At 43.6% G+C, this 22,510-nt stretch overlaps 1 long non-coding RNA gene across 1 annotated transcript; it reads right to left on the bottom strand.

Moving 5' to 3' along the window:
• Window positions 1-19,110: 19,110 nt before the first annotated feature.
• LOC117819975 lies at window positions 19,111-22,310 on the bottom strand. Its single transcript, XR_004632662.1, has 2 exons — window positions 22,195-22,310; window positions 19,111-20,165 (listed from the first exon to the last, which is right to left on the bottom strand). It is a non-coding gene; the product is annotated as an uncharacterized LOC117819975 (long non-coding RNA).
• Window positions 22,311-22,510: the final 200 nt, after the last annotated feature.

The following is a 22,510-nucleotide window of genomic DNA, read 5'->3' as shown; positions in this document are numbered from 1 at the left end:
TCCAACAAGCAATTGATTTTTATTGGCAAAATGGCCTCGCTGGAACCGCATCCTGCTTAAGACGAAACAGAGTACCTGAAAATTTTCCATTACGCTGGTCATACAGCTTTTTGATTTGATTAGATCACAGAGGGGGTTTTTGCAGTTTAGCATCTGGTTCTAACTGATTATAATGTTTTCTCTGCATGCTAATGACCAGGTGCACAAAGTGAAGTGATTACTGCAGCAAAAATGAATATAAGAGAAGCAGAAACATCTTTACATGATTGAAGCAGCTCTTAAATGCATGTGAGGGACTAAAGGAGGATCCTAAACCCCAAGTGGAGCTCTTTGAAGGGATTTGTAAGCCCCCTTGATGGATCCAAAATTAAGGTATTTTGTGGATTGAGTTGGACAAGTCACATATTGATAAAAAAAATACTCAATTGTTCAAATCCACCATAATAATACAGTTATTTATGTAGCACCTTTCTAGAACAGCCGTCACAAAGTGCTTCACAATAACAGAAAAGAAAGCAACAAGCAAGACATAGCAAGAATTACATAGAAGTAGACAAAATACATAAACACAACAGACATAAAATCAGACATGTCAATTAAAGGCTTGTCTAAACAAATAAAATGACCACAGTGTCCACAGCTCTCAGTTCTCAGTGGAATACTGGTCCAAAGTTGTGGAGCAACAACCTCAAAAGCACAGCCACCCTTAGTTTTGAATCTGGTACGAGGGACAGCCAGCAAACCCTGATTAGAGGACCTCAGAGTCCTGCTGGAGTTCTACGGCTTCAGCAGTTCTCTGATATATGCTGGAGCCTGACCATGTATTGCTTTATAAACAGTCACAAGAGTTTTAAACTGGATTCAGAACTTAATGGGGAGCCAATGCAAAGACTCAAGTATGGGTGTGACATGGTACCTTCTGGATGACTGTGTGAGGAGCTTAGCTGCAGCGTTTTGGACCCCTTGTAGTCGGTTCAAAGATGTGCTGCTGAGACAGTTGAACAAAGAATTACAGTAGTCCAAACGAGATGAAACAAGCATGATACAACTCTGGGCAATCCCCTGAAGCTGTTCCACTGTTGTTTCCATAGCCTGTTGCAGTATCAACATAAGCTTTTGGGGAATATATGCTAAACTTACAAATAGCTGTAGACATTCCCTTTGCAAGGAAATACAGAAATAGTTCAGTGATGACTGGACACAATGTTTACCTCAAGACTACTGTGCTACAACACTGTTTGCTCACATAGACACAAATGTCCCCTACATGACTTACCAGCACCACAGGGTCTCCATCAGTGCAGAAAGATTCCCCAAAAGCTCACTTTCCAGATCAGAAAAGGTCCTGATGTGAGCCATGTTGTATTTAAACCAACAGGACCTAAAAGGACTTATAATATTCATTCATAGACATTGAAATACACCCTTCCCCCTTTATCCTCCTGCTTTGTAGAGCACAATGTCTGTTCCCATCAACAGCCTCAACCTTAAACCGATGACAACACAAACTGCTGACACGTTTCTGTTCGCCAAGAAGTGACACCTGTCAGGAGCCATGATTTGTCCTCCACCATCAGGTGTTTGGCATAAACAGAGTCCCTGCTCTCCCACCTTCGTTATTCTGCCAGAGTCCAATGGAGGAACAGCTGCTCACTTGATGCAGCTTGGCGTCAGGTCTGATTGGATTATGTGCTAAAGTATTGCTGCAATAATGTGAGATTTTTCATGCTTAACACTCCTCTTCAAAAACGGGTGATGTCCCTGAGACTGTGTGAATGTTTTATACATTATATAGGATTTATTATCTGCCTCATAAAGAGGAGTTCAAGTGTCTGGTTGTTGTGCAGGAGTGAGGATACAGTGGAATTGAGAGACAGATGGATCAGTGAGGGTGTTGTGTCACACTGTGAGGGGCTGAGCAGGAAGGCAAGGCTTCAGATTTACTTTTGGATCTGCATCTTGTGGATCCAACACTCACCTGCGGTCATGAGTGATGAGATGGTAGATAAGCAAACTAAATTAGTTCTTTCAGGGTGGTTTGGCTCAGACGATGGGTGGAGAGCTCAGACTTCCAGAGTTTAAGTTTAGACCCCTTCTCCTTTTCTTTGAAAGAGACAAGCTGTGCTGATTCATCTGATAACGGTGCCTCCTGGATGCCTCTTTTTGGGGGGTTTTATAGGCTTTGCCCTCTGGTAGAAAAACCATGAAGTGGACTAAGAACATGCTGCACAGATTATGTATCTCATCTGGCCTGAGATCCCTGAAGATGAGCTGGAAAACCATGCTGCAAACAGGGAGGTCTGGGCTAACTTGCTTAGCCAGCTACCACCGCAACCCTCATAATTGGGAGAGAATGGATGAATGAGGCGATGGATGGATGGATGGTTGGAGTTCTCCATATTTCTCTTATCACAGGCCAAAGAAATGCATTTTAATTTAATTTAATTCTGGGCTGTAATTCAGACTTTTCTTGGAATCTATTCAATCTGCAAATGTTGCTGAGGTTTTCAAGTTGGAGCTCAATGCTGCATGATGCACTCCTTTTTAAGAGGTTGAACATTTACAGCCAAATTCCACCAGATCCGTGTCCGGTCTGTGTCCGATCCGTCTTGGCACAGGATCTGATGGGTTTCTATTCTAGTCATTGTGTTAACTTCCACTGGATCTGCTCCATTGCGTTCCGGCTGCGTCTCTGATCCGGCAGGTTGGAGCCCTCCGGATCAGATACACAAGACTTCTCTTTTTGACGGATGCCAGAGCACAACGCATCAATCTCAACAGAGCAGATGGAGCGGGACAGGAAGTCAGGCACCAAAACAAAATGCAGACATCCGGTTAGTTTTCAGAATAAAACACTCTGTGTTATCACCAGATCGTATTTCACTTAACTACAACAACAAACCAAAGTCATGATGAGCGGAGCCAGACCTGGAGTCAACAGGTCAGAGGTTTTCAGAGGACCAGAAAGACAACATGGATGAGGAGAGGAGGAGGAGGAGAATCCTTGATTCAGTGATTACAGCGGGAAAACCTTGGTCACATGTCTCCAGCTGTCCGGCAGTCCTGCGCCGTGCTGCGTTCCTAAAACGCAACCAGTGGGTATTGAGGGAGAGGGGAGCACTGAGCCGGACTGGACACGGATCTGGTGACTAGATTTTTTTTGTTTCAATTGCCAAAAATCAAGTGAAGAAGAATCTCAACCCTATCAGATTTCTGCAGCAGCTGTTTGCCTATCATTTCTGATATTTTAAAAAACATGACAAGTCAGGTTCTCCCAGCTTTTCAACACGTTGGCAGCAAGAAAGAAGTGATGACACACAGAAGAAGCATGAATCAGCCACAGGTTAGGTTGACCTTTGCTGCAAAGCTGAGACAGAAGATGCACACCTGGCTTTGTTGGCAGGGATAATCTCTTTCCTGTAAAGTGTTGAGCTGCTTCAAAGCACTGCCTGGAAATTTCAAAAACATGAACGCTTCAAAAGAAGACGCTGTTAAAACCAATATTTGTCTCCTAAGCTCCGCTCTGTTGTGATTCTCTAAGACCCAGTTATTCATCAGACTGCTGTTTTAAATTGCCTTGGATTTACAGTAAACACTCACTCTTACTGTACTGCAACACACACAAGCACACACACACACCTGGTGCAGAAGCAGGAGTGTGATAGATTAAGCCCGGACTGAGGAGACAAATGAAAGGAAAGTTGGCGTTGTGCACGATCGGCAGGTCCAAATTGGCTCAGGATTTCCATTAAAGCAACTCTTCTGGCTTCTATCTCAGCAAGTTGAATTATATTGTGTGCAGGGGGAGCTGTGGAGGATTCTCAGTACTGATCCTTCATGTTCACACATTAATAACTTCATAACTAAGTCGGCTTGTGGTCGAGAGGTTTGTTACACTCGTACAATCAATCCAATGATCTGTTTTTAAGTGTTTTTTGTGGCAGTCTAAGTCCAGGATGCAATTCTTCATGTCTCTGAGTGCTGACAGGAGGACGAATGAATCACTGTTGCAGCATTTTTCATTGAAAGCTGTAATAATCTTTGGTCACATGGAGCTGACACAACCTGCATCTGAACTGTGACAACATGAGTTAGTATTTTAATGAGACAGCTGCCACAGTCCGGACTGACACACAGGTCGAGCTACATTTCTTGAACAAGAACACACTGTACACTCAACTAATGGTACAGAAGAAGCTTGTTTATGTTGTTGCATATTCATAGTGATTGAAAGATGAGGGCTGATGTCTTTGGTTGCATTTTTTATGGATTTGCTTCTCCAGGATTTTGTTGTACATTAAAACTGTTTGCATAGTGACACTCTAAGTAAGTGTTCGTTCTTATTTACGTGACTTGAGTCTGTCTGTTAAGTCTAAGGCTAGTCATGTTAATACCGCATCTCCTAAAAACTCCTCCTCCTCACTTACAAATCCCTGCATGCCCTTGCCCCCCAATACCTGGCTGACCTCCTCCACCAACACACTCCATCCCAGAACCTACAGTCTTTGGACCTGGGTCTCCTCTCCATCCCCCGGACTAAGCTGCAGATTTTTGGAGACAGAGCCTTCAGTGTGGCAGCCCCTACTCTGTGGAACTCTCTCCCTCCCGACATCCACAGCGCCCCAACCCTGGACAGTTTTAAAAAAGCTGTCAAAAGGCACCTTTTCCTCAAGGCCTTTCCCCATTAGTTAGTGTTGTCCCCACCTACCCCCCAGACCCCCTACCTGACCCTGTGAAGCGACCTTGGGCTTCTTGAAAGGCGCTATATAAATTCCAGTTATTATTATAGTTATTATTATTAATGTAACTTATATGGATGCTCTGAAGGGACTCATTTCTGAGCTGTTTGAACGAAAGTTTAGATTCCAAATAATCAGGGCGATGGTGGCCTAGCGGTCTAAGCGCCCCACATACAGTGGCTATAGTCCTCGTCGCAGAGGTTGCCTGTTCGATTCCCAACCGAGACCATTTCCTGCATGCCTTCCCCCGCTCTCTACTCCCTACGTTTCCTGTCTCTCTTCAGCTGTCCTATCATGAAGGCAAAAATGCCTAAAAAACACAACTTTAAAATTCTAAATAATTGACTTACCTACAGGTAAGGAAACATTTGGAGAACAATCAAAGTTGAGCATGAGTTATTTAATTTGGCTCAACATGGGATCCCAACATCTGAATATAAACCATGTCAAACTGGTGAACTGACTGTGGCTAACATTAGCAGATTAGCACCACCAGCCTTCAGTCCTCCTTGTAGGTGAATGTTGAGTGGTTATATGTCAGTTTAACCCGACAGCCTACATACAACTTTATCTCCTTTTCTAGATCAATATACTGACAAACTGTAATGAGCTACACAATGTCATCTGCCATCTGAGCATTGGAGCATTATAGCAGTATCCATTAACCGGAGCTGCAGCCCCAACTAGTGGTGGGAGGATGCGCTACAAGCATAGACACAACATATGACTGACATTTCAGGCCTGCAATGATAAAAATGTTTTAATTAATTTAACAGACTAGCGGTTCTGGTGATGACCAGCAAGGTTAACATTGTTTAGTTGTTTACTTAACTTAAAGCACACCCATAGTTACCGGAGCATGGCTCTGTTTGGTTGTTTCATGAACTTTCAGAGGCGCTGACTTTGTATTCAGTGCTCAGTGAAGCAGGTTTTTTATGGCGTGTAGTTTATTTCCCCTGACACATCTGAAACCAAATGTACAAAGATCCCTGCAGGGAGCGGATATAGACACTCACTCACTTGCACCTATACATTACTGGAATTCTGCTCTCTGTTGTCATCTTAAACATCCCTCTGTTGTCATCTCTCCTCCTCTTCTCCCCTCTTTGTTGGCAGACAGTGAGTCTCTATTATCAGCCCTCTCACTGTGTGTCACTGCAGACAGACAATGACAGCAATGCCACCAGCTGCCAAAAACTGCAGCCATAATTACACCCCTGACGGAGAGCTGCACGCCTCCCTGTCAGTCAGGTCCACAGTAAACCATGACAGTGACTGTGGACGAACACCTGGGTGAACGTCTGCGAGGCGATGAAAGGCTAATGTGGTCGTGAAAAGCGGCGGCGCGCCACAAGCGCAGTCATGACCCTGTAATCTGGGGGAGCTGCAGAGGAAATGGCTGACAGAATGACTTCCTCAAATCTTAGATTTGTAGTTACACAATCATAAATAGTGCTGTTGGCTCACTCAGGGCCAGATTGTGTAAGACAGCAGCAACAGATGAGGCTGCAAGAAACTATTCAGAGAAGTTTGGTCTTGACGTAAACATTTCTAAGAATTTGGTGATGAATGATTGAAGACCTTGAGTTATATAATGTGGATCCGAAGGTTTCTATTTAAAATCAAGGCCCAGCTGTGAGGCTTTGGAACGACAAAAAAGCACATTTTTATCCTCCAATCTTGATTTATCTCGGATTCTTAGAGCGCCCAAACTATCAGTGTTTTTTTACTTTATACTGTTTGTACAGCCTGGCACTTAATCTCTATATCTCAATGAAGACACTCTTCATCAAGTGCTCTATAATACCAGAAGAGTTACCCATGATAGTTACAAAGGAGTGCTAAACATCTAAAGCATCATGGGGCAGTTTGAAGTCAGAGAAATATTTGTCCCAAATCTGGATCTGTCATTAGAATTAAGACAGCAATGCAAACATGCAAAATAATTCTGGATCTAAACAACTTAGTGCCTCACTTTATTTATTTAACCTTTATTTAAAGCTAGTTGGTAGGAATGTCGTAAAAAACGTTACTTTTTTTTTCTGCTGGGTTTGGAGAAAAGGTTATAATGCTCATCTGTACTCATCAGTAAGTGGAGTAATGTGAGACTATTGCGAAATCTCTGTGTTTCCAATGCCTTTGTATCAAGCAATGTTATTATTCCCCTCGTTCCCGTTATGACCGACCAATCATAGCTAATCTCCAATCCTCTGTCCTGATTGGTTAAGGGGCGGCCCTACTACGTCCTCCGATGGGTTGAGTCCGGCACTATCATGACTGCACACGCCGATCTGTGTTGGGGACTAAGAGGAAATCTGGTTGGGAGGGATAGTGTTGACATTCAAAGTCCCTCTCTCTGAACAGATGTTTACTCTGTGACTACCAACAGCAGCTTTAACCAAGTTGGTCCCATTGAGATCAAAGATCTCTTTTTCAAGGGAGACCTGGCCGAGACAGTCAGCAGCAAAAAACACAAAGTTACAGACATAGACACACAGAGAACTGAAGAACACTTTACAAGCACGTTTGTTGCAGGAAGAGCCGTTACCTAGGAGGCAGCTGTAACAAGATACACTAAAATCAACACATCCTAAAGATTCAGCTTCAAGGTCTTTCACTTTAGATTTAAAAACTTTCAGTGACACCAGCTCCTTAAGTTTCAAACCATTCTGCAGTAAATTCCAGGCTGAGGGTGCAGAATACCTAAAAGCCTGTACTGTCCAGCACTTTTCTGTGTAATAAAGACACAGAGGTAGTGTGGAAACAGAACAAGAATAGCCTTACAAATGAAAATGTACCAATGTACCAACCTACAACTGTGAGTCAGAGCTCTGCACTTGATAATGAACCTCAAGGAAGCATGGTGAGCTGCATCAATCTTATGAAGACACTGAGCAGTGGTGTGCATGTACAAAAAATCACCATAGTCAAGAACCTGACCAAGACTTACCTCCTCTCCCTCTCCCTCTCCCTCTCCCTCTCCCTCTCCCTCTCCTCTCCTCTCCTCTCCTCTCCTCTCCTCTCCTCTCCTCTCCTCTCCTCTCCTCTCCTCTCCTCTCCTCTCCTCTCCTCTCCTCTCCTCTCCCTCCTCTCCTCTCCCTGTCCTCTCCTCGTCCTCTCCCTGTCCTCTCCTCTCCTCTCCTCTCCTCTCCTCTCCTCTCCTCTCCTCTCCTCTCCCTCTCCTCTCCTCTCGTCTCCTCTCCTCTCCTCTCCTCTCCTCTCCTCTCCTCTCCTCTCCTCTCCTCTCCTCTCCTCCTCTCCTCTCCCTGTCCTCTCCTCTCCCTCTCCTCTCCTCTCCCTGTCCCTCTCCTCTCCTCTCCTCTCCTCTCCTCTCTCCTCTCCTCTCCTCTCCTCTCCTCTCCTCTCCTCTCCTCTCCTCTCCTCTCCCTCTCCTCTCCTCTCCCTGTCCTCTCCTCTCCCTCTCCTCTCCTCTCCCTGTCCTCGCCTCTCCTCTCCTCTCCTCTCCTCTCCTCTCCTCTCCTCTCCTCTCCTCTCCTCTCCTCCTCTCCTCTCCTCTCCTCTCCTCTCCTCTCCTCTCCTCTCCTCTCCTCTCCTCTCCTCTCCTCTCCTCTCCTCTCCTCTCCTCTCCTCTCCCTGTCCTCTCCCTGTCCTCTCTATTTTCTGGTGTTGGGGTAAATATGCTGAATATACATTTTATAAGCTCTACTTTGTTGATACATCCCAAAACATGGTTATCTAATTTGCTCTCAAACTTCCCTTCTTGATTTTCCTCCTCTTGGTTTGCTCTACGGGCCCTCACATGTCACTCTAAAGCTCTCTGTATCACTTCTCTTTTCAATCTTTTTTTTTTTCCTCTGTTTTCACCAGGCTCTTACTTGACCCTCTTGCCCCCTCTGTCTCTTCCTCCCCTCCTAGCGCAGCCCTCTGCCAGTCACGTTTCATATGTTCCCATAAATGGGCCTTCATCACCCACCGGCCCTGGCGTAATCAGTAACGTGGTTAACGTGACTCCAGCAGACGTCCCCTCGTGTTAATTTCAGAGTGCACTTCTTTGGATGCCAGCTTCAGGCTCGACACATGTTTTGCTTGTGTTGACATTAGCCACATAAGTGGCGAAGCACACAGGCGAGGGAGCACATTGCTCTGCAGCGTGACAGCAACGCACATGCATGCATACATGGTCCAGCATGTGTGTTCTTGTATGTTTGACTCAGAGGGATGGTGTCAGTGTAATGAAAAGATCAACAGCAGGATACCGGCCGGGGTAAACAGACACTTCTGTCTGTTTGATAAAGCACCTGTCAGCTCACACTCGGTCCTCACTTCATTGACGTCAAGCCGAGAGAGGCTTCGCTGCTCAGGATGTTGTTACATGAAAAGAGGAGGATCAGAGAAAACGTGTGACCTGTGAAATTAACACTTAACTCGTGAGCGTCGAACAAATCCATCAAAATGACCGGAGACTTCTTCTGTTGCATCATCAACTTCTCTGCCTGTGTGTACGCTTCAATGCAATGGTGGATATAAGTCATGCATTCACACAATGTAGTCTCTAAATACAAATGCAAAGTAGTTATACTCTTCTCTGCTTCTCATTCCTCTTAATATTTCTACTTGCTCACAATTAATAGTGAGACTTTAAAGTAGTTTACTCCTCTGAAGTTATGTAGAGTAACTTTATTGTCCCTAAGGGGATTTTTAAAAGCTTATTCTTGTTTTTAATACTGAGACTGCCAAACCAGGAGATCATAGAAAAAGTTAAAACAGAAAAACAGACTCATTAAAGCAGAATAAAACATTTTCATTCAAGTCAGATCCACTTTTAAACTTTGCAACTTTCTTAAAAAGATCAGCCGCTGGTTTGCCTTTTTACAAAACAGATCAGTGTTCAAATCAAAATTTAGCTGAGCATCAAGTACAGTTATTTATATTCCTGCACTACTGCCACTGGCTCAGCCTTAATCACACATTGGGGTGAGGCAGAAGAAGAAAAAGAAGAAGAAGAGAGGGGCCTACTCCTCTGGAAGTCAATAAACAGTTCTTTGGTTTTGGCCACATTCATTTGGAGGAAGGATCGGTCACACCAGTGCACAAAGTCATCAAGGACTGGGCCATAGTCCTGCTCCATGGTCCTGCTCCATGGTCCTGCTCCATGGTCCTGCTCCATGGTCCTGCTCCTTGGTCCTGCTCCATGGTCCTGCTCCATGGTCCTGCTCCATTCCATGTAAAAGGCTCATGATAACAGAGTCATCGGCATACTTAAGGACATGTCGTGATCCATAGTTGCTCTGAAATTCATTAGTGTATAAAACAAATAAATGTGACGACCTTAGTTACTCTACAAAGTAAAGTTTCTGCATTAAAAACAAATACAATTGCATGGAGTTGATTGGTTGGTTGAATAAATGACAGGAAATTAATTGGCAGCTCAAAAGTACAATTGCAAAAACTTCTCAAAGTGAGATTTTCTACATTTCCTTCTTAAAATGTCCACTTTTTTTTTAAAGTATCTGCTTTTAAATGGACAAAATAAGCTTTAATAAAGGAGTGACTGGCGCCTTGGTTTGTTGATTTATCACATTTTATCATCTAAATGCATAAACAGGAAAAAAAACAGTGAATTAATCAATTGGAAGTTGAAAGTTGTCGTGTTGTTTTTTCTAAAATTCATCTAAATCCACATTTTGATCGTCTTTCTTTACATCTGTTTGGGAGAGTTAGCACTTTGAATTCATGGAGCATCTCCTGCGACCTACTTTAGCATGCATCTCAACATATGCACTAATTTCCCGAATACGTCATTCTCACAGTCACCTGATAAACGTATCCTCCCAATTAGCTGTTCTATTTAAGTTGCAAGATTTCCGGTCCCTGCCTCTTCCCTGCATCAGTGCTGCACTCAAATGTCCAGCCCCACCTCCTCCCCAGCATCCACCTGCAGGCTCCAACTATGGGCGTGTTTCATATATTATCTCATCACTCAGTTTCAGGATGTAAAGTTAATCTGTGAGGAGTGATGAGGTCGGAGCCTATAGACGCCAAACACAAACAACGTTCTGCAGCTGCTGTAAAGTTTGACTCACTGAAATGCCGGATGTGTCTTTGGTCACACTGAGGTCTAAACAAGAACATTTGCAACACGATCACAACAAAGAAGTGTACAGCAGAGAAATGTCCAATCCCTCTGCTCTCTTTGCATCATGGAGAGAAGAAATCAACGCATCGCTCCATCTTTAATTTCTCAGAAAAGAACTTTATGCTCTGCTCCGTCAGCATATTCAGAGATTAGCTTTAAGATTTAGTTTGGTCTATATAGGTCATGGATACATGTTGCACAAACAAAGCTTACAATGTAGTAATCATTGAACAATGGCAGAGATGAAGGCTGGCATGAGTAAACCAAACACAAGTATACGACACTGAAGTGATCTCTCTCTCTCTGTTGCTTGGATACACTCGTCTTGTTCCAGTGAATGTAATTTAAAGACATCCTTCAGAGGGTGATTAAAGCAGTTTCTATTCTCTGTGATTGTCTGACAGTAATGATGATGCAGTCCATCACTTTCTCTAAATGACCCAGTGCTGCAAAATGACTCCTGACGTAACTCTGCAGAGAAACCTCTTCTAGAGCTGGTTTAAGTTATTTAGAAACGTTGACTTTATGATATATAAAGATGGATGGCATGTCTCCACTTCCTCCGGCTGTAAGCCAAAATAGCCTCAGACAGACGCTGACTTATTGGGCTGGTGACATTTTGGAGACAGAATCTAGTGAAGCGGCAGTATGAGACACGATTAACTCACTGATAAAACTTCAAAGATCCCTCAGGTAGGCACAGCCAGTAGTTGAACTGACGACAGTCACAGTTATGGTCAGTTTTATGACCCTTGTGTTCGTGTTTGTTGTGTTTTCTCTCCCCATTCCTCTGCTCACACATGACCAAAGGAGCTTCATTGGTCAATCAAGCTGTCAATCATGGCATTATAGCTCTTTTTATCGCATCAAATATTTAATTGAAATGCAACTTTTCAGCAAAATGAACCCCTGGGCATAAATCAGCATGATAAAGACTAACACAGGACTTCCACCAGATCCGTGTCTGGTCCGTCTCCAATCCGCTGCTGTCCGGCGGACAGGACCGTCGGACAGCTGGAGTCCTGTGACCGAGGCGGTAATCACTGAATCCAGGATTCTCCTCCTCCTCTCCTCATCCATGTTGTCTTTCTGGTCCTCTGAAAACCTCTGACCTGTTGACTCCAGGCCTGGCTCCGCTAATCATGACGGTTTGTTGTTGTAGTTAAGTGAAATACGATCTGGTGATAACACAGAGTGTTTTATTCTGAAAATGAACCGGATGTTTTCATTTTGTTTTGGTGAAACCTGACTTCCTGTCCCGCTCCATCTGCTCTGTTGAGATTGATGCGTCGTGCTCCGGCATCCGGCGAATATAGAAGTCTTGTGTATCTGATCCGGAGGGCTCCAACCTGCAGGATCAAATGCGCAGCCAGAACGCAACGGAGTGGATCCAGTGGAAGTTAACACATTGACTAGAATAGAAACAGATCCGGTGGCGTGACGGATTGGAGACAGTTCTGGTGGAATTTGGAGGAAAATATAGTAACTGAAAACGTGTTTGGGAGTTGCCACATGTCTCACCTGCTCATATGGAGGAGGCTTGAATTCTAACCTATACTGCAGCCAGTCAGTAGGGGGAGCTCCAACCGGCTTGGCTTCACTTTTCATGTCATGTTGTCCTTCTTTGGGTTAGAAAGTCGTCTTGTTTTGTGGTTAAGTTCAGCTAAAGGCTGTTTACATGATATCAGTCGAGTCTTTGATGATTACACTTGTTAAATTTGCACACATCAGGGAGCCTTGACAACAGTGTCGTATTATTTTTGAATTAATGGCCTCCAGCGTGCAAGATCAGCTGGAATTCCTGCATTAGTTAATCCATTATGAATTCTCCTTCATTTTCTTCCAAGGCCTTCAGTGTCCATTAGTCTGAGGGTAAGCATGAGCCGGACGGATCGGGCCCACACCCTCCCTGTTTACACTGACACTAATGACTCGTCCCTCGCTGCAGCCTCGCCACAGCCCTCCACACATGGAACTGATTCTCATCTGAGCACAATGCAGCGACCGCCTGCCGGATCGCTCTGCCGGCATCATCCTGTAAAACGAATCTGTTACTGAGGCAACAGGTGGTGTTGGAGACATCCATGAGTTGATTATATGCGGAAAGTAATTGTAAAAGAGAGCATAAGGGCCAAGGGGAAACACAGTAAGGATGACGTCAGGGGCCACACGTGCACATGATCTTGAAATAGAGTCATTGTGTTTGTCTTGGCCGGCTTATCTGCAAATGCTATTATCAGGCTTTGTTAAAAGCTTGTGTCAAAACGTGAGATGTTGCAGATATCATCTTGCACATGCCAGGAAGACTGTTTATAGAATGATTAAATGAGCCTGAGGTATTAATACAAGTCAAGGCTTTACAGACAGTCCACTTTACATTGCAACACCACTTGACTGGCTCCGTGTGTTTACCCAGAAACGCTGACAGAAAAAAAAAAGAAAAGCTTTGGAAAAACACTGCAAGGCTGCTATCATAAAATCTCCCCTGTGCTGAAAATATTTGAGCAAAGAGCGCCTTTTCCTGGTGTGTCTTTACTGTGCTTCACCACGTGGAACGAGGGGCCGCTGCCTGTATAATGTAACGTCAGATTTAAGGTACAGTCTCACTTGAATCTAGGTCAGGAACGTGCTGCTGAATGAACTGAACCAGCTTCTCAGAGTGCAATATAAACACTTTGCCCCAATCGGTGCATGTGTGACCACATTCCTCGATCGTCACAGCTCTCATGTTTCCGGTAATCCCTCATTTAAACCTTTTAATTTAATTCACAAGTGCCCGACATATCTGGCATGCCTTAAGGAGTAAAGATGAAATGGTACGTGACTTCTCTGTCAGCCCACATTGTTTCTGAGTCCTTTGTTATGTTGGTACAGTAATGATGAAATCACGATGAGTGCAAGCTACACTTTGAGGAATTTTACACACAATAGGAGTTGACTTTGGCTTTAAGCTCTGGTGATAACAAATGTCAAGAACTGAGTCTCAATGTTGATAGCGTGGGATTACAACACACCTGATCAACAGGAACACAATGAGCATTCCTGAGCTGACCCTCTTCCCAGTTTAATGCTTAACTCGGCTGTAAATAGACAGATATAGATCGGGATCTGCCGAGTCATGGCACCGTGTCAGAGCAGCAGCAGAGCCATGTGATGTTGAGGCGAGTCGACGGTGTAGCAAGCGCCACAGGATGTAGGCTTTGAGAGGAGGTGGAAATAGATTTTTGACGTGGTTGTCATCCTGGAGGGTTGGTTGGTACAGCTGCCCAGACTTTAGTGGTGGTGGTGGGGGGGTGGGGGGGTGATTAGTGGACCGGCACAGATTTCTTCCGGGCCTTTCTGAGTGCCAGCATCCAGACAGATGATGATTAACTGAGGATGACTGGTGCTGGCTGGAGCCAACCTGAGATCAAATCAGGTCTGGTCCCAAAATAGAACCAGACTACCTTTTCATTTTCAAGTTTCCCCTTTTCTACCCTCCTCAGCCCCCTGGTCTCACCCTCGGTCCAGCCCTGTTGCTTTCTTTTCCCCCTTTTCCCTGCATGGAAAAGTGTTACCATGTATGTTGAGCTTTAGAAATGACTTGGCGCCTCTATTGAATAGTGTTTATTGTAGCTCCGTCATTTTACTCTCACCTGTTATAGGCGGGGAATTCAAATGCTCCTATAAAATTGTACTGATGTCAAATCACACCAACTTTGGGAATTTGACAAGTTGTCATTACAGTGATCATCTCAGGAGGGTTGGAGCCAATCCCAGCAGCCATTGGGCTAGATGCAGGGTACTCCCTGGACAGGTCACCGGTCTATCATTGGGCTTACAAATAGAGACAAACAATCATTCATGCACACACTCACAGCTGCAGGGAGTTTCAGACTCACCAATTAACCTAACATGCACATTTTTGGACTGTTATACCCCTTTTCGACTGAGTCAGTTTCAGGGCCAGTTCAAAGCCGGTGCTCAATTGAGAACCTGTTCTTCGTGTTTCGACTGTGAGTGAACCAGCTCCCAGCTGGGAAAACCGGTTCCAGAGCGGCTCCAACTCTTTGCTGGTCTAGAACTGCGAACCGCGTACGTCAGGGGCGAGGTTGCCGTGATCAAAAACACATACCAAACGTGTTTCTGCCAATGTCCTGCAGCAAAAATATAAAAGAGACTAATGGATTCCAAGGCAAAGCAGTGGTCGGCCGAGGAGACAAGCTGCCGTTGTCCGCCATCGTTGTCGTTGTGAGGGAAAGTTTTCTCTAGCCCTGCTGGGAAAAGCGGTCACGTAAATCTGATGTCATGGCGTGCCTCTTCCACGGGTGCGAGCGGTTGGAAAAACAAACGGGTGCCTTGTTGGTTCACGAGTTCAACCAGCTCCGAACCAGCGTGAGCCCCAGCCCGGCAATACAACCAGGTTCGCCTTGGTCGAAAGAGGTATGAGAGGAAGTTGGAGTGCTAGTAAGAAACCCACGCATGCACGGGGGGAAAATGCAAACTCCACATAGGAAAGGCTTCTGCTGGTCAGGGTTTGAATCAGGAGCCCAAAAGTGGTTTCTTGTTAATTATTGGTGCAGAGTCTGGCATTCAGGTGATGATCATTGCTTGAAAAGTAAAATAAAACAACTTAAACTTCATCTCTTTAAATTTGTAGGAGATTAAGCTCCATCTTTTATTCATCACCATTCCCTTTGAGCAGTGTTTTTCCAACTCCTGTCTCCTCTTCTTGTTTTCTTCATGTTGAACCTCTTTCCTCAGCCTCCCTGTATTGCAGCCTTTGTATTTACCTTTTTCCTTTCCCTTTCTTCTGCACCCTTTTACCACCCACACACTCTCCTTCTGTCTTCTCTAATCCACACCTCCTCTTACCATCCCTCTAAGAAAGACACAGACCCAAAAACAGAGCCACCGGGCCACTGCTGCTGTGCATGACATCAGTTTCAAACCAGATCTGACGATTCTCAGTGTGTCCCCGTTCTGTTCGTCCTCATGAGTCCGCTCCGACCGCTGGCATCATCCCGTTCCCAATGAGCTCTGAGAGTGTGAGCCCAGCATGCAAAAAAGCAAAGCCACTCCAAGGAAAGAGAAAGTATTTGTTTAGCACACTTCATGCAGGCTTACCCAGAGTGCTTTACATAAGACCTCGACGACAGATCCAGCAACTGACCTGAAACTTTGAGACTGGCTGACTGAAGGAAAAACAGGGAGCAGGTCAAGAAAACGACACAATATTAAAACTTCTATCTGCCTCTTTATTGAAGCAATGTTTACACTGAGGGAAATAGTCACACCCAAGACTTACTCATTAGTTTATAACATTCATTCCTTGTGCACATTTTCCCCAAATTAATGCTGACATATTTAAGTACTTTAAGATCTCCAAACTGTTAAACACAGCTCAGTGGGTCTCTGCTTTTGGAGTGCCGATCTTCACGCTGTTAGCATGGCTGTAGGTATGAGTGTAGTTTTATTTGGTCAGTTGGTCGACATTTTAAAACTCCATTTGAGGATGGATCTAACTGACTGTTGACCACACAACTTTTTCAGTCACGCCACCTCAAGGCTGACTTTCAGGGCTTTGAATAAAATGCTTCACCAGCTTTTGTTTGGATTGCCAGGAAGTTTGCAAACATGCATATTATCCTCCTCGAGGTGAGCTGTAAGGGCAACAAACTTTTCAAACTTTAATTTATCCATTACTGTAGTTTCTGACCACATGCCTGCAAAACTAGATTAAAGATATGCTTGTTGAAATGTGTTTTGCACCCACAATGCTTAAATTGAATAAATGCAATGCAGTACATTTTAAATGAAGAAATAATGAAGCATCTTTGGCCGTCACTGCAGGCCTTCAATAAGTCTGTCCAGTACTTTTATTAGGGCTCATTAAACTGGGTGGCTCATCCCTCTCCCTTCATGCACTCTGTGGTGAACCCATCACTCTTTAGTAGAGTCTCTGACAACCTGAAGCTAGTGAACTATTTGCAGGAGAGAGAAGCTTGTTGAATCTGGTTAACAATTACATTAATATTGCTCTCTTTCCCTGCATCATGCTTGTTTTTGGGGAGTGGCTTCAAAATGTTTCAATTGAGGATACTTCAAAATTAAACGTGTATTTCCAAAGTTTCTCCCTTCTTAAACTTGAGCATTTAGCATTTCAAGTTGGTATATTGGCCTTGAGGATAACTGTGACTTGTTCAGAGCTCAGCTGTGCCTAAATACAAAACAAACCAGTGCCTGCTGTCCTCAGAGGAACATGTGTGTTGAGTTCTAAGAGGACGAATGCTAACCTGGTTTGTCCTCAATATAAGTTTTCTTTGCAGAGCAGCCGTGTCGTGAGGAGAGAGGAAAGCAAAGAAAGCAAACTTCCCCCCTGATCATTATAAGCGGAGTACAGAATGAATGACTGAATAAGCCGGCAGCATCCTCTGATGACTGATGATGCATACCTGCCTCTGTCATGCTCCTGAGGGGGAAACAAGGCGCACGAGGCACAGGACCAAACATGAGACACAGAGTTGTCGGGCACAGGGATAAAAATAGGCTCAATGGGCTTCGAGCTGGTGGAAAAGGTCACTGATTTAACATTTTTTAAAACACATGAGAAAGAGAAGTATTATCTTCCCTCTGCAGAATGCTCTCAAAAATATGATTATAAAACAATTTCACAACACAACAGAGACATTATTTTAATGCACTAGCTGCTCTAATGCAAACTTGTGCATCCAAAACGTAGAGTTATTCAATGCAGTTAATTTCCTCTTTGCTCTCTTCAGTGTTGTAGTACTCATTCTCAGGACTCATGAATCGACTTGGACTCGAGCTCTGATGACATGAACTTGTACCAGGAGTCATGCTTTGAATGCATTGGGACCATAGACTGTAAATAAAAATGGACAGCGTTGCTCCGCCTCTTCCCGTTGTACAGTTCTGAAGCCAAAAAATCCCTCTCCTGGGCGCAGCCATTGTGCAGCCAGAGCCTGTGAAGCCTTTGTAATAAGCTCCGCCCTACAGTGTGACATCACAAGACGCTGTGTGCCCTTTGAAGTTTCGTTCTACGGCGGCTGTGAATCAAAGGAAACAGGAAGTAAAACCCCGTTTTTTAAACTCTAATAACTAACGAAAAAGAAACTTTTCAGAAAAAAGAGGCCTTGGACACAAAACAGTCAAATACTAACTACATATCACCACAGCATACGGATGTGAGAAACATTCGTATGACGTGTATTTATTTTTTAAAGTTTGACTGCTCCCCCATTCAAATGAATGGGGGAGACGGATTTTTTGACCTATACTGCAGCCAGCCACCAGGGGGCAGTCACACTGCTGAAAGCCTCACCACCAGGGCCGTATCCGGCACGCTTGATTGGGACTTGGAAGACAGAGAGGAGGACTTGTACTTCTTTATTGATGAGGACATATTTGACTCCGTTCTGCTAAATGCTGCTAATTACTAAACACTGTACCTTTAAGAGAAGCAGTTTGTTTGTTTTTTAAAAATCCCAAATGTCCCACGCAGTCAGTCCAGGCTCATGCAGTCAATAGTTTGGAGTGAAACAGCTGCCCTCCTTGTAATAAATAATAATATTGATAATGAGGACTTAGCCTCATACTTGCCTTGCTCTCTGTTGACTCCAATCCGCTGCAGTCCGGCTCCATGCTCTCTCATCCATCAACACCCACTGGTTGTGTTTATGGAATGAGCTTGGAGCAGGATCGCCGGACAGCTGGAGTCATGTGACCGAGGTTTTCCCGCGGTAATTACTGCATTAATGAATATCCTCCTCCTCTCCTCATCCATGTTGTCTTTCTGGTCCTCTGAAAACCTGAAAACCTGTTGACTCCAGGCCTGGCTCCGCTCATCATGACTTTGGTTTGTTGTTGTAGTTAAGTGAAATACGATCTGGTGATAACACAGAGTGTTTTATTCTGAAAATGAACCGGATGTTTTCATTTTGTTTTGGTGAAACCTGACTTCCTGTCCCGCTCCATCTGCTCTGTTGAGATTGATGCGTCGTGCTCCGGCATTCGGAAAAATATACAAGTCATGCGTGAAGGAGTGGATCCAGTGGAAGTTAACACACTGACTAGAATAGAAACCTTTCCGATCCGATGCCGTAATGGATTGGAGACAGACCGGACACGGATCTGGTGGAATTTGGCCGTGACTCGACTCAGACTTGAACACTGAGAACTCTAGACTTGAGGTTTGGAGACTTGTCTACAACACGGTCTCTGTTCCGCTCTTGATCTTGTTTGAAATCTTATCAGTCAGTTTGTTTCCTCTTCTAAGAACTGAATGTCTTTATTTCTCTTGTCATGATCTTTATCAAATGATTAAAATCTCAAAACATGACCGCTAACATTCGAGGAAAAAGCTGAGCCTTAAAGATAACTTCTTTCACTTTGGACTGTTTCGACTTGTTGGCTTCAAAAGATTGTTCAACACTTTGTTCTGTGCAAAGAATAGTTTCTTTCTTTAAATGTTCAACTATAATTATCTGGAGCAGAGATACTCAAGGCTGTACTGTGAGAACAATGCGTGAGCACTGCATCAGCCATTATCTCTTTTCTTACCATGGCAACATGAGCAGAGAGCATGGAGGTTTTCAAGCTCCTGCATGAAAAGGTGAAATAAGTTGACATGCTTTGTTTCGATACAGTTCATACCACTTTGTAGTTACAGTCAGTGATGAACAATTAATGAACACATATAATTTTGGAGTGATTGTCGAGTGTCTGAAAGGTAGTCCAGAAAAAGGAGTGTACTCTATAAATATATAAATAATCAAACAAACACAGCAGGGCGTTTTGGAGTGGAGGTTACCATCAGGTTAGTTTATAATGATCTCTGTCATGTGGTTACCTTCAAGGAGAGTTTTGTAAGGACACCTGCAGTTCAATAAGATGAAAAAAAACCCCACAAAACAAGACTTCCTCTTCAGGGGGAGTCACATGTTTGATAAACACAGTGATGGCCTCTGTGTGTGCTGTCAACACACTCACAAATTACCCGCTCTAATCTGGCTGAAGTTTTATAAATGGTTATCTAACTCCCCGGCAGTCAAAGTTATATAACACTTATCTAACAGCCCCTGAGCAAGACAGGAACATGGGTTGATGGTTTGGTATCTCTGGTTCCTCTTGAAGATGAAAAAAGAGAAGTGAAGATGTTGATGCGCTCACGCACTGCGGTACACAGAGAAGTCTGAGGCTTGTTTATCTGGCACGGTCAGCTGGTAGTTCTTCAAAGTGTGTTCTCCTCTGCAGAACTTGTTGGCCTTCTTTCCTTTCTTTACAGATGATGGATCATTGTTGATTGCTTTTTCATCATAGTAAAACACCTTGAAGACAGAAACAGAGTGGTTAGTGTCATTACCTGGAAGCAAATTGGTGAAATGAAGAAGCCTTTTCAAATCTTTCTGTAGGACGTTTGTTTTTCTTTCTGTGCCTGTGTGCGTGAGTTTAAACGGAGACTCTTATATCGGGTACACACCAAGTCATTTGCTCGCTTTATTTGCACCTATTTGGTAGGGAAAGCCAAAAAACTATTCGATAAACATTGGCATCTATTCAGCGATAATTCAGCGTCTGTCTCGATCTTTATGTCGGTGTTTCTGTGACGCGGCGTGGCATGTGTGTTTACATTTTACAGCCATGCTCGGCAGCTTTTGAGAGAATATCCTACAGTCTAATAAATGAGGTAGGAAAATATAATGATAAATGGGGAAAGTTTCTGCGGTTTCACTCACCACAGGGGAACCTTATGGGCACCAGCTGATTGTTTTCTTTGAATGCCAGACTATATAACGTGTACATTGTACAACAAGTTGTTTGTATTTGTAAAAATATTAAGACATTTACTTTGCTGTGTGGTTGTTGGGGCTTTGAACTGAATGCAGGAGGTGTGGCGAGGGTGCGTTGAAAGGAAGCAGTGTGGACACTGTTGGACGAACATTGATTAAATATCTATTTGTGAAGTATGGGTAGAGGGCATGTGATAGTGGTACATTGAACATCTTGTTAACTTGTCCAAAATGTCTTGTTAATACTGGTATTTTGTCATTCTCATTATTTGTGCATTATTTTATTATTGTTATTTTTTCTTTATTGTCTGATACAGTGTTTTTCTTCTCTGTTTGTTGTTTTGTCTATTTGTCTGTTTGTTTTTTATTATTTTTCATGCCAGTCAAAGTCACACATTTTATCGTGATTTTTTTTTTTTTTCTTCCACTCTTCAGATTGGCACTATCTTGTCCTGTATGTTGTTGATATGTGTTGTTAAAAATTAAAAATCCAATAAACTTGAGTCATACAATTTACAGCCATGCTCAGTCTCTGGAAATACGTGTGTAGTAGTGTGAGATTCAGAAACGAAGAAACAGAAAATCGCTGTGACTGTCGCGAATGATTTCTTCTTCTATTGCTATTTAATGCAGTTAGCATTCTTCTTCTTCTGTTTGCTGATGCGGTTAGCAAACAGCTTTAAGACGCTCTATAGCCACCGTCTGGCGGGAATACTGTATTACAACCAGGCACCAAACGATGAAAAGTTGTACTTTTAAAATGAGAAAAGTAACTCTTCAATTTTTACAAAGTGAACGAATATTCAAAAAATCCTTGCCCATCACTAGTATTTGGAGGCCGGATTGCTCTGTTTACTTGCTTAATTCAGAGTACTCAAAGACAATAGGCTGATGATACTATTTGGGAACTTCCTTGTGTAACCAAGCTAGGGCTGGAAAGGGATTTCTGGATTTAGACGATAAAATACCAACAACGCCACCTTGGGACTTTCACCCAAAGAGTTTTAACAGTATACTTATTTTTAGTTACCGCCCCTTTAACAGAGGGTTTCCCCTTTAACAATACACAGGTGAGTTCACAAATGAATACAAAGGCATGGTTTAGGAAAAATATATATACACAAGCTTTATTTAATTAGACAAAATAGTTTTAAAAAAAAACACAACAATTACTTCTTCCTGAACAGACACCAGAAATCAGTGTAGGGACCCCGCTAACTGCAGCCAGGCTTATCTGTATCAGGCCTAAAATAAACACGGCAAATTCACGACAATAACACACACATCTAGTTAATAAATTAGACTATGAAAAGGACATGAACAACAAGCCTGACACAATAAACTGTAGCTACAGCCACGGCTGCTTACACAGCCTGGACGGGGACACTTTAACACTGTTACTGAGTAGAGTATTTAAATCAAGACAAAAAGACACAAAAAGAGACAAAAGACACTAAAAGACAAGGCAAAAGTGGCAATCTGCAACAAGATACATGAACGTTAACCACTTACATACAACGACCACCACACGGCATATTAAGACAAACAAAAACCAGTTGAGGTTTACCTCGGCCGTCCGCGACCCGATCACGTCACTACCTCACGCTCGTACCGCGTACTATATGAGCTTCCAGCACACAACGATCAAGCCAACCCGAAAGGAACACCGTCCTGCTCTCAACCCGGAGCTCTGCAGAGACTGAAGGGAGCTCCGTCACTCAATTTTATCCCCGCAAACAACCAGGTAACCGCAGGTGATTGGTTCCCACCCAGCTGTGGGGCATGAGCGCTAATCAGCCGGTTACACTTGTAAAATCTATAACTGGAATCAAGTGACAGACAAAGGTTTTCACAACTCACCACATAATCCTGCAATCATTCAC

Source organism: Notolabrus celidotus, chromosome 10 (genome assembly GCF_009762535.1).
Source record: "Notolabrus celidotus isolate fNotCel1 chromosome 10, fNotCel1.pri, whole genome shotgun sequence".
NCBI classification, from domain to species: Eukaryota; Metazoa; Chordata; class Actinopteri; order Labriformes; family Labridae; genus Notolabrus; species Notolabrus celidotus.
The sequence above is the reverse complement of the archived record's forward strand: the minus strand, read 5'-3'. Positions and strand labels throughout refer to the sequence as shown.